General features: G+C 39.1%; 1 long non-coding RNA gene across 2 annotated transcripts in view; it reads left to right on the forward strand.

Moving 5' to 3' along the window:
• Positions 1-6,304: 6,304 nt before the first annotated feature.
• LOC106015675 (uncharacterized) overlaps positions 6,305-13,642 on the forward strand; it is a 32,574-nt gene continuing 25,236 nt past the window's right edge. For both annotated transcript variants that reach the window (XR_002400130.3, XR_001187871.4), the window contains exon 1: positions 6,305-6,442. This is a non-coding gene — a long non-coding RNA (uncharacterized lncRNA). The remainder of the gene's footprint in view (positions 6,443-13,642) is intronic.

Below are 13,642 nucleotides of genomic sequence, written 5' to 3' on the forward strand. Positions count from 1 at the left end.
TGAAAGAGTGCTGGCATTCTTTGCTTAGGTAACACAGCTAAGGAAATGCTAGAAATGGGTTACAAAGCTATCAGTGAAGAAGCCAGGGAAGACATTCAAACCCCAGCTGCAAAACAAAGCACGGTTGAAAACAAAAAAAGCTGAAATTATCTTAGAAATGGCAAAAGACAGCTTACATTGCAACTTGTCTCACCTACTTTTGTCCTTTCACTAAGTGGGCGGGATTTTGATCTGTGATGTACAGGCTGCAGTCATTCAGGATAAACCTGCTCCAGCTCAGCCTCTCACAGGCTGCAGGGAAATACCTTCCTTTTCCTGTCCAGCTTTTTCTGGCCTTTCCTAAGAATGCTTTTTCTGAGGCATTGCCACCTTGGCTGCAGGGCCCATCTATAGCCTGCCGCAGGGCCGCCAGAGCTGGCTGGAACCAGCCATGTCTGGCATGGGGCAGCCCCCGCCTCGTCTCATGGAGGCCCAGCAGCCCCCTGTCCGTGTCTGGGCACCTGCACCCAGTACGGACATGGAGCAGCCACATCTCACAAGACAGCTGACAAACATGACCGTGCCAATTGTGGCCTCTTCATGGTCTTCACAGATTGGAAAGGGTTCGTTAAGCATGACCTTGAGAGATGGAGGGTATATTTAACTTGTTTGTTAGCTTGTGCCGAAGTTATCATTATTGTTGTCATTACAAATAATTTTTCTTATGCTACTGCATTGTGCTTCACCACAATACAGAGGTATTCCTACTATGTGAACATCGTTCCTTATAACAGAACTTAAGCAATTTAAAAGAAACAGCTTCTGGCATTTTGGTTCTCAGAACCTACCTGCTTTTAGCATGCTAATCAAGTAAGCAGCAGTCTTTATTTCTTTTTAAATTTACCACTTTATCATTCTGGGACATATGTATTAAGCAAAGACAATTAGCTATTGAGACAGCTTACTAACAGTGGCGGTGCATTTCCTGACTGTCATGTTTTTCTTCATAGTTGTTCGTGTTTGTGACAGACATGCTCCAGCTCCTACAGTAATTACTTCTGTACCCTTTGTTACAAAAAAAGAAAAGAAAAAAAAAAGCCACAATGTTTGCTTCTGGCCATACCCTATGAAACTGCAGGAAAACCTTGGTGGCACCTGTGAATGAGTGAATTGTTGATTCTCTTCTTGGAAAAAGGCAGCAAGAAAGCATGTTTTCTTCCAGTTTTGCTGTGCTCTTGTGATACTGTGGGTGACCTGCCTGGCAGGTAGGAAGGGTGAATACCTCAGTGCTCTTCCTGGCTCGTATTCAAGAATGGAGAAGACAATGCTGGGCAAAGAAGACAAGTATAAAGTCAGCATTGATTTATTCCTTTTATTGCTATGCTTTAGAATGGAAATAAATAACGACATATTACTAAAGAGATAGAACATAAAATTGGAATTCAGGAGTTGTGGATTTTATTGCTAGGATTACTTCAGACTCATTTTCCTTTAATATTTCTGTCCTTTTTCCTAGAGAAAGACAAAAAAAATAATAAATACAGTTTATGTAATGAAAGCTCCAAATAGATTTAGGCCCATTGTGTTGTCTTTTAAAGGAAGCCTATTGTCTTAGCCCCACCTCTACCATGATACATTTACAATCTAAACAGAGATAATCAGTGAAACCCTGGGACTGGGGTAAAGAGAGACAAGAAGATGAAGTAATCTGCCTTAACTTAAATGGCAGAATTTTTAGAACGAGGAGCAGAATTAAGTCTCTGGACTCTCTGGGTATGGGCAGGTATCTTGAAGTGTGGGAGTTACTATGCTTTAATGAATTACCACTGAGCTACAATAGTTCTATCTTAAGTACTCTCTACTCTCACTGCATGTGATGAAAAAATTGTTTTGTTATATTCACACGATCTGATTAGATGGTTAAGACTTTTGAAACAGTTGAGATACACAGATTAAAAAAATGTGGAGTAGGAACTACATGATTGGCAAATACTTTTTTTTCTTTTACTTCTTTCTTTTTTATTTTTCTTTTTTTCTGTTCTAAGATTACTGACATTTGTGGGTATTATGTACTGAAAGCAGCAGGGATCTGCATTGCAGATAGGCGCTCCTGCAGTGCTAATCTGGGAGGAAGATTTCCTCCAGTGTCATTACCAGCCAACCACGCATTACTAAGAAAGTAGAAGAATAGCATGAGGTGAGAGATACTCAGATTTGCCACTAAGCTCAAGGAATATTTGGAAGAAAGGGACTCTTAGGGAATCTTCCCTAGAGGATCATATTTACTAATTGCTTGTAGTGCATTATACCTGATGGTTTTTGAACTGCATTTATTGTACTTAATGCCCAGAAAAGAGTAGTGAACACACAGTCTACTTTAATAATTGTATTAGTTTCAGATCCTTTCCTACTCCAAATTAAGTACAGTATTTGTGCCCCACCTCTCCTCTGAGTGCTTTGCTTTCTACGAAATTAGTACAGGCAGCAGGTGGCCTAAAGAAATTGCTAAACAACAGCTGATCCGAGTCGGAGCAGGCTGTGGATCCCTGCAATGGAACAGGAGGTAGAGCTCTATTATACCGCCTGCTCAGTCAGGAGCCACCCCCATCAGCACTCAGAGTCACCCCTTGATAACAGGATGCTTCTCCAACCTAACTCAGTATACATTACTGAGTTTTCTTTAACTCTTTCTTTGTGCTCTTTGCTTAAAGTATGACAAGGCTTTCAGGGCTAGTTTCATAGTTGATGCAATTTACATCTTGCTATTGATGTTAGTGGCCTTTGCTGCCCAATAAACAGGTTTTTGGGAACAGACTATATGGAGCTGAGATGTATTTACCTAATACTGAATGCTGGCATCTTTAGAGAAGCTGTAAGAGCTCTGATAATATTCCATCTGGAGGCCCCAGGTAAAACCTAACTGAATGAAACAACAGGAAAAGACACACCCAGGGAACATGCTGACTTCTGCTCATTTTCAGTGACAGCGGAGCTGGAATAACTTTTGCAAAGGCCGGTTTGGCCAGAGTTGGCAGAGTCAGTAAAATGGATCTGCTCCTCAGGAAGTAAAACTACTCAGTTTTGTAGCAAGCTAAGATAAGCTTGGGATATAGGGAGATACAGTACAAGCCAGAAGACTATGAATCGTGACTAAAGCATAGCACCAAAAAATAAAATTTGTGTGTGGTTTGGGGAGAGCTAGGCCTTGGGAAAGGCAAAAAGAACCTTACGTTCACAGTGCTTTTGACAATTGCAACCTATAAAAATGGTCCAGTACACATTGGTATTTCCCTGAGCAGAGGGCAGAAACAGTATTCTGCACTTAGACACAAAAAACAAGAATATCGTTTTTATATTATATGTAAAATCTATATTACCTGACACTTTTGTGGTAGTTTTACAATCCATAGAGAGTTTGCCTGTGCATTTGAGTTGAAAAGCTGAGAGTACTTGAATAACACTGGATATAGGTAGCCAGGCTTTTCTGGTAATTGAGCAAAGCCTAGGTTCTTCTTAAGTCTGCAGCATAACAAGATGTGCGTTTACCTGCTGGGCAGCTAAGCTCCACCACAACTGCTCTCTCATTCCTCCTCCTCAAAGGAAAATGGGAATATAATGGGAATCAGGAGTTGGGATAAGGACAGAAAGATCATTCACCAATCACCGTCATGGGCAAAACAGATGCAGCATAGGGAGAGTAATATATTTTATTGCATATCACTAGCAGACTAGAGCAGTGAGAAGCTAAAAGCAAACTAAAAATACCTTCACCCCCAATCCACCCTTTTCTACATCCTCCCTCTACGCAGTGCAGGGGGATGGGGAGTGGGGGCTGCAGTCAGTTCGTAATTCTTCACCTCCGCTGCTCCTACACAGTCACTCTGCCCCTGCTCCACGTGGTGTCCCTCCCACAGGATGCCATCCTTCCTGAACTGAGCCTGTGGGGGCTGCACACAGGCAACATCTCTTCAAGCACTGCTCCAGCATTGGTCCATCCCCCAGGAGCAAACTGCTCCAGCACGGGTCCCCCACAGGTGGGCGGCAGCTCCCCCCAGACCCCCTGCTCCTGCGTGGGCTCCTCTCCATGGGCTGCAGCTCCGGCCCGGGGCCTGCTCCTGCGAGGGCTCTCCATGGGCCGCAGCCTCCTCCAGGCCACATCCACCTGCTCCACCGGGGGCTCCTCCGTGGGCTGCAGCATGGAGATCTACAGCATGGGGGATTGCTCCATGGGCTGCAGGGGGACAGCCTGCTCCACCAGGGGCCTCTCCCTGCACAGGCTGCAGGGGAACTGCTGCTGCTGCCTGGAGCACCTCCTGCCCTCCTTCTGCACTGACCCTGGGGTCTGTAAGGCTGGTTCTCACTCCTCTCTCTCCCAGCTGCTGTTGCACAGCAAGTTTTTTTTCTTCCCTTTCTTAAGTCTGCTCTCACAGAGGTGCAAACAACATGGCTTATTGGCTCGGCTCTGGGCAGCGTCAGGTCCCTTTTGGAGCTGTCTGGAACTGGCTGTTACATTCTGAGTTCTTCTCATAGAAGCCACCCTTGCAGCCCGCAGCTACCAAAACTTTGCCATGTAAACCCAATACATAAAATTATACAGATTATACCGTCAATAGGTTTGCCTTTTCTAATCAGGTAAAGCTTGATGGTGATAGCAATGATCACACATTGGTTTGTAAAATCCATCCTAAAGATCTTTCTCAAGTGATCTCTCCAGTTTTTCTTGAAGCAGCTCAAGAGTTTGAGGTAGTTATATTTTTTCAGAATGCTGTAAGTATACCCTATCTATCTCAAGCTCCCAAATTCATTACACTCTGTATGCATTCAGAAACAGAACTATAAAATTGATTATTTGGGTGCAACAACTTGTGGTTATGCCTAATGTAATTAAGTTTAATGGAACACATGGTAATTTGACTTTGGATACTAATAATGTAACACCTTTCAATACAAAGAGCCTGTGATTTTGGCATGCCATAATCTCTCAGCTTTATCATACAGCTGGTATCATATCACTGGTGTTTTTGCATTGAAATTGCAGCAAATCCAGAGATTTCATAAAATATTTATTTTCATAAAATAAAAATTATCCACTGTAAGTGTACAAACAGAAACTAAATAAAGCAATAGCAATAAACGTTCTGCAGCAAGCATTGACAGGGTGCATTAATGTTTTTAACATTCCTGCAGGTTTTTGAAAAAATATGAATTTTTCTTGTAGAATAACCCAAGTTGTAAGTATGCTTCTGTTCATTTGCAATGCAAGCTAACAGGTAGGAACACTTACCTAATTGTGGTGAATTAAGTAATTTCTAGCAATAGAAAAAGATAGAAATAGGTAGAGCCTGGACTATTAAATCTATGTAGTTGTTTCGATTCTAAATGGATTTAATCTATTCTTCAGCACAGTACGCTGTATTTATAGTTGACTTCAGGTAGACTGCAAAGAGTCATGTCTCCTCAGATTCTAATTTCTTTACTTCAGGACAGGATGAAGAAAAAGAAAAAAAAAAAAAAGCCTTTTTAACAATCTGCTTGTGTTAATTTATTTGTCTGGATTGAGTTCCAAAAAAAATTGGCAGTTTCAGTTGATCGAACTTCTGTGCTTGTGACTCTTGGTTCTTTATTTTGCTGTATCCAGTTGGCTCATGTCTCAGGTCATCTTCAACATTTTAATCTTATAATTTTTTTATGCCTCAATGGTCAGGATGAACTTTGGTGGGAAGCCATGGGCTCAAACAGCTTACAATCTAGTTAGACTTTCCCCCTCTCAGCCTACTAATTGCAGTTCTTGGGTTTGCAAGAAAGAACACTGATATTGTTCCTGATATTTCAGAAGCAGTTTCTATGAAGTTTCCTGTGAAAACTGTTGTAGAAAATTCTAGTTTACAAAGTCCTAACAGAACTGTGCAGGTCCATCAGTCAGCTAGACTGATGATGCAGCTGTGTGCCAGGTGTAGAGAATAGGTTGGTAGCTGAAGTTATTGACTGTCTAGTGAAAATATATATTTTTTTAACAAGCCACTGAAACTCATAGAAATAAGATTAATCTAATGTATTAAGAACACATATTGTACCTATGTCTTGCAAAATTAGGATGAGACGTGGCTATATTGGGTTATACTGCTGCTGCTTCTAAAAGAGTCCGCTTCACTCAATGCCTCAGAGGGCAACTTTCCTCAAAGGGAAAAAAGTTACCATAAATTCTACCAATTAGGGAGCTGCAGTGCCTTCCCCTTGAGTGCTGGATAATTGGGCAGGTGAAAACAGTATGGTGCCATCAAATGAAGGCACATCTGAGTCATCCTGAGCTTTTGTTCACCAGCTCACATAGGAGGTTTGTATCACAACACAACTGCCTTAAAGATTGGTTCAATTTTCAATAATCCTGCATTTGCCGATGGGGAAAAGAATCTTTGTGAAGGAAAATGTTGTATCTTACAGCTACTGAACTGAAGTAAATAAGGTAAAATAGAACTGGGGAATTTAAGGTTGCTAAATGAGATTGCTTATTTCCTAAGGACTAAGATTATATGCCATCTCCTCAGTTATAGTTACTGGGTTCTCTCTCTGTTATCTCAGGTCCTACAAGTTATGACAGCTGAGAAATAATTGTAAAAGCATTTTCCTGGGCTACTTTCTTTTTCTGTAGTTAGGTTATAGGTAGGTCTGCAGATTCCAGTGTTTTGTCTAATTTTGTTCCTTCTATTCAGAAGCATGGCCCAGTTACATTGTGTTTGTGGCTGCATACATGCATCCTGAAGTTTACATGAGTTTATATTCATTGATTTTTCAACACTACAATATGCAGTGCAACATGGACTGCACTTTCTTGTCCAAAATCAGGAAATGCAGATGCTTACTGCATTCTTGCACTGTTTTGTCTCATTTAAATGATTCCAGAGTAGTGATCTACTGCATGATTCCAACACCAAGACAAGCTGCTTATCACAAGTTCAATGAGTTGAATACCCTCCCTAGTAGTCAGCTCAGAACTGTTACTTTGAATTTTCCTTAAGGCTATGCAAATCTTATTAACTTTCTATAGTGTTCTTTCAGAAACCAAAGAATCTACAAACAACTCTCCACCTTAAACTCGAAAAATGGTCGTTGAAACTGATCTGTATGTTATGAAACAGTAAAAGGAAATCTAAAATAAAACTGTCCTCAATCAAAATACTTTCCCTTAAAATGTGGTAGATCTTGTGCAATTTTGTTGCAGTTTTTCAATTTCCTTTACAGTCTAAGATCATATATGACTAGATTTTTTCAGCTCCTGTTGGCCTCAACACGAGGCTTTGTAACCTCTGTATATTTGGCTGAATATTCTGATGGTCTCAGGAACAGACATTTTTTCAGGTTTTCTTTCTCAGATCATTGTGTTTCTTTCAGGCTGAAATTGCTCAGAAGTATACCTCTAGTTCAGCTCTGCTTCAGGGTGATCTAAAATGGGAAAAAAATAAAAAGGAAAGGTCATATATCTTATTTATTTATTTATTTATTTATTTATTTATTTATTTTTAATCCTTGCAATGACAAATAGAAGCAACCTAAACTCATAAGTAAGTAATATTTCTCTCTCTCTCTCTCTTTACTTTGGAAAAACACTATATCGAATATTATTTTTCCTATGTTTTGTTACAAATCTCTTTGAAGAAATGAACCAAGTGCTTTCTCAACCTTTTAAGATGGAGCTGAATGCTGCTAAATGTTTGTTAAATAATTGAGCTGTATTTCAAAACCAAGTACAAATCAAGGAGAAAGTCTGGTTATGAAGTGCTTCTCCTCCCTTTGCCTAATAATTGTCTTGGCATTTTGAATAACAATTGCAGCGGATGTTTGTGTAAAGAGGATGTGAGGCTACTCATATTCCATAGGGATGCTACGCATTTAATTGCATTTTAAATTTAATTACATCTTCACTGTAATTTATCCTGATAAATTGCCCTTACTATCGTGATCAAACCATGTGACCATCCAAATCATTAAGTCTTTTTGATCAAAGGCTAAAAGACAATATTCTTGAAACCTGTTATTAGCGTTGAGGAAATCACAGTGATAGGTAGGATTGTGAAAATATTTTAAAATGTGCAACTAGCCTGTGGAACCCCCAGAATCTGGGTATTGAAGTGTGATGGAAAAACAAAGAACAATCTTTGAAAGTCTTGGTTTGACAATGAGACAAGATGTAGGAGAGCCACTAGTTGTAGAAAATGAAATATTAGAGGAGTACCTTGTATATGTATTCATGCATCTTTTTGCTAAAGTGAATTATTTTTTAATTATTTTTTTTTCTTCGTAGGCAGTTTGCGTCTTTTTGGTACTGTTGCATTGAGTCTATTTGGGTTAGTTGAACTCTGTCTTTGACAGCTTCAGGAGCATGATGCTAACTGAGGCATGAGCTGCCCTACTATTGGGATGAGAAACACTATTGACATTTTGCAAATAGGTCTGTGGACAGGGAGTAGTGATGGAAATATATATATTTTTTTTCATCTAGAGTTCACAAGCTTTGAAAGTTGTTAGGTGATATCTAACAAATACACGATCAAATTAATATTTTTCAAGGGTCTGAAGAGACATTCATTGTGCACAATACTTAAATAAAGATATTCTCAATCCCTGGTTTAGATGGGTTTCAGTAATTAAAGAACATAAGAATTTTATTCGGATTCAACATTCCCTGTTTGTAATTATCCTCTTGAAGTCCCTTTGTAATTATTCTTTTTTTATGATCCTTTACATTAGCATATTCAATCTAAATTGTTTAATTAGATGATAGTTTACTCAAATTACAAATGCATAAGTTTTCTGTATAACAGTCAGGAAAATAAAGAGCTTTTGAGTTTGTGATATGTTAAGAAGGAAAAAAAAGTATTGTACTGCTGTTGTTAACTGCAAATGCAAATTTTTTTCTTTTTAAGTCCCTACTCTATTTACTTTGCATAGACAGAAACAAATCCAGTGCTGTTATTTAGATGACTTCTTGGTACAGTGGGATTTAATCTTTAAAACCGACAGCTATGAAGCTGTGCAAAATTTGCATTCTTTAGGTCCATGTGAACACAGTGGAAAATCTTAGTGTAATATAGACACATAATGTATGCATATCTACATAAAAGAAAAAAGTTCTCTCACGCCTGTCCCTCTTTCATTGTATCAGAGTCTTCAGGATCACCAAAGGCTATGTAATATCAATAAAGATGACTTAATCAACCAATACATGGATGTCACGATAGGTGGTATCCCCTAAGTTTCTCTAGTTATGGCAAATGTTACTTCATGTCAGTCAAATTCTTACCCCAAGACAGGCCAAAGACCGAGGCTTGACATGGTCATCCTTTTCATAACAATCAAATTAGTCATCCCACATTCTTGGCAGATACCTTTCCGTGTCTTGTTGCTTAGTTATGCGTTCTGATTTTTTATTAGAATCCATTACAAGTCGTACAACAATGAACACAGGAATTCTGAGATTTGTAGGATGAAGATGCTGTCGTTTTTCATGAGGAAAGCAACACGTTTGGTGGTTACCCAGAGCTGCTGAGTGCTTAGGTCATGACAGATGTGTCAACACTGGAAACCGCTGTGTTATGTTAGCAGTAAAATGAACAATATATATTTTCTGTTGTCATCTCAGAACTTTGTCAGCTGTGGCAATGAGACAGGCCAGTGACAAAGAAATACCATGAAGAGCTGTTTGACAAAAGTCAACATGTTCCTGTAAAAATACTGCATATCTCGTTGGTAGAATAGTAATATGAGACACAGTTCAGCTGGTAATATGCCTGTTTTTACAGTTGTCTGAAAGCATTCCACTGTTTTGGTGCTTTGACCCAGGCCAGCAGTTGAGCACCACACAGCCACTAGTTCACTCCCCCTACCCAAACTAGGTGGGGGACAAAAAAGGAAAGAAAAAGCAAAAACACTTGTGGTTTGAGATTAAGTCAGTTGAGTAACTTTGCTACAAAGCTAAGCATACAAACAACGTAAATAAAGAATTCATTCACTACTCGCCATCAGCATGCAGATGTTTAGCCAATTCCTGGAAAGCAGTGTCAGCAACAGCCAAAATACTGGTGGGTTATCAATCCCCTTCCAGTTACAAATCCAAAACAAAGCAGCAACCCACAAATGTCTATGAAGAAAATCAACACCATCCCAGTCAGACAATCAGCTGCTAATATTGTAGAGGCTATAAATTAGTTAGTTAGTTTGGATCACAGCACCATAAGGAGAATTTGCAAGTTTTCTCCTATGTGATGTGATTAATAAGAAGTTTTGGATGCACACCAGCATCCAAATGGAGAGGTGAGCCTTAGTCAGATGACTTGGAAGAGCAGGTTTTTATGGCAAGATTTCGGTAGTGGGGAGGCTGCAGGAGTGGCCCCTGTGAGCAGAGCACACCAGCTGCCCCATGTTAGATTAAACCCAGGTCCAGACATCTCCAAGAGGAGTGAGCATTGCTGGTCACACCTTCGTGGAAAAAAAAAAAAGCCCACCACAAAACTGCTGCATAACAGCAGCTAGGAGAAAACATTGAGAAAATGTAGAGAAAAACAACTCTGTGGATACCAAGATCAGTGAAGGAGGGAGAGGAGGTGCTCCAGGAAACAGCATATCCTAGGATAGTAGTAAGAAGAGTTCCAGAAGGCTGGTGGTAAAGGTGTCCACACGCATCTTCAGAAGACCAGTGTGATTGCAATGTAGGTTTTATCAGATATAAGGAAACGTGCTGTGACAATAAGTCAAAACTCCCTCATACTAAAAATGGTATCAGCTATTGTCTATTACCGTATAACCTTTGGGTGAAAACAAGGACTGAAGATGCTCAGATGAATGCCCAGAGAGTGAGTAGCTCAAATCCACTTGAATTACAACTACATTGTTTACTTTTGATCTTTTGGTATCCCAGGCTAGCTGCTCTGGGGAAAAAGAGAATGGGGAAAGACACGGAGTCAAAGTAAGGGTTTCTACAGGCAAAAGGAGAGCAATGGCCTCAGAAAAGGTTTAAAACATGATTCTACTATCAGAGAGCAGGAATTCCCAGTTCTACTGCAGTAGGATTACTACTGCTGATCATCAGCTGCCTCTGTGAACCTTGTTGTGTGTGTGCCATACGCTGTGGACACATCTTGCTATTGAGTTCTCTTGAGCTGTCTTCTTTCTTTGCTTAGCCAGAGTAATCCAATATACGTTAAAATATACAGTAAGGAAATGTGAATGACAGAAATGCTTGGCATGTGCTACTGCTGTTGGTAGGAAAGCTGGTATGATTACTCTCAGACAGGAGGCAGGAAGAACATCTTAATCATTTCCATCTGTATTTAAGATATGTTTGTTATACAGATGGGAACACAGTAGCAAAAGAAACAACATGATAAAATACTGGACATTTACATAGCAGCTTCTGACTGAGTAGTATGCTCATGTGGGATGTGCATCATGCGTATGCAGGCTACATGCAAATATCCTTACTCTGTCTAGGGACAAATGCTGCCTAGGATTTTCCTGACATGGACAGTTTGGATCCCACTAATATGTAGAAGGAGCTTTAAAATAGTTCTTTCATATATGAGATGAGCTATTGCTACGGTACCAAAACAAGAAGCACACATGCCCCATTTGGTGAAAGTGATGCTGGAATTAATTAAATGTTTATAAACCACAGCGAGCATGATTTTATTTTTTTTTATACATCTTGAGTTAACCTGTATTCATTGTTTGCTAGACTTTTAAGGGACAGTTAGGTAGGAAAATAGAAGTAGGACTAAAGCAAGCCATCCATAAAGAACATGTATGTTTTAAAAATATATGGTTGGTATTAAACATCCCCTGTTGGGGGGTTTACATTATAACAAGACAAATGCTAAAAAGCAATGTATACCAGTAGTAGAGAGTTCTTATTTTGTTCAAAGGGACTATGTTAAATGTATGCTGCTGTAATTTATATAACCTGCTCTGATGTAAGAAAAAATTCATACAGTTTTCATAGAAACTTTATGCACAGTTCATTCTTAACTGTAGGGAATCCCTCTCAGAATCAGTAAATAAGCAGCTCAGGAATTGAATTAGCCCCCAGCTATCATAAGCAAATAACCTACATGGGAAATTGTGTTATCTAACTGGCCAGTTGATGCTTTGCTTTTTCCAGCTTTAAGAAAGAAATTAAATGGTATGGCAGTGTATTACTCTCATTTCCAATCCTCTGGAGCAGATAAACATTATCATGAAACTGGCCAAGGATGAAATTTAAATAAGTAGTGATTGGAGAGGATGACAGGAAGAGTTTCCAACTTACAAAACCTGACAAATTAGTTTAATTAACTGCAAATTTTGGAGTACAAAGATATGGGGGAATTATTTATTTTGATGTGTAATGCATGCTCAATATTTCTGTAAACAGATTAGGGTAAAGAAACCCTGCCACAAAATTATTCAAGAAAGAAGTAAGAAAAAAAGCTGAAGCCATCTACATATTTTTCTCCTTTTAAGCCACTGTCAATTTACAGTTCCAGTGTGGATTACAGATTGATTCCATTTTATCTGAGTTCTCTAACATCCCAAAGTCTTTCTCCAGCGCACCTTTAAACTACCATACAGAATAAATACCACTGTCATTTAAGCACCCTAGACACTCATCATGGGTATGAGATTATGAGTCTCATATCAAGATCATATTCTTATAGCTTTAAATTATTATTACTTTTTTTGAAAAGTTTGTATTTTGAAAACATAATCTGCCCTGTAAGTGCAGTACTGAAGGAACTGAACAGGCAGTATACACCAGACCAAAATAGAAGTCCAATCTGTTTTTGTGGTTGCTTGGATTGCAGAACCTTTTGGCCTGAGGTTCTTTGGCATCTTTTTATGACTGCAGAAATGCTATGGAGGCAGGTGGACACAGCAACAAATGCAGTAAAGTTACACTCTTTTTTTTTTGGTACTGTCCATTTTTTTGCAATCGTAATGTTCTTCTTATGACATTTTGTGGTTTGTGGTATGGAAACAAGTTACTGTAGAATTTAAATACATATATGAATAAAGTAATCTCAGGATGGGGTAGTAAATGAAACATAAAACCTGACAAAAAGTTTCCAAATACTATCCTGAAACTATTGTGTTTGCATCATTGGAAAACTAATTTGCACTCACAGTACGTCTCTTTCTCAATTTGCGTAGTGTAAGTGTTTCATATGGACTGCATAGTGTCAGTTAATTGTAGTCTGCTCACTGTTTCTCTGTAATGAAGTTCTTGCTGCAGTTTTGGTTTCTAGTTCCAGTACACTTTGTATCTTCAGAAAAAAAATCCTATTGACCATACTTAGGCTTGTCAACTGCGAAAAACAAAACAAAACAAAACAACCCAACCCCTGAGTTCCCAGACTACGGCGTAAAACATTAGTGAAGGTTGATTTCAGCACATAATGCTATTGAGGCAAATAATGTGAAAGACAACGATGGTGAAGAGTGGAAAATGATACCTTTTTTCCCCCTTCTAAGTATTACTGCCTGCATTTAGCACAAACACTTTAATAAAGAGTATAGAATTTAACGATCACCTTCTTTTTCCAAAACTGAAAAGTTTAGGTCTTACTTGAGAAACAGCAATATCATTAATAGCACCATGGTGACAGGGGGATATCACTGGGATTACAATGTAATG

The sequence above is a fragment of the Anas platyrhynchos genome, chromosome Z (assembly GCF_047663525.1).
Source record: "Anas platyrhynchos isolate ZD024472 breed Pekin duck chromosome Z, IASCAAS_PekinDuck_T2T, whole genome shotgun sequence".
NCBI classification, from domain to species: Eukaryota; Metazoa; Chordata; class Aves; order Anseriformes; family Anatidae; genus Anas; species Anas platyrhynchos.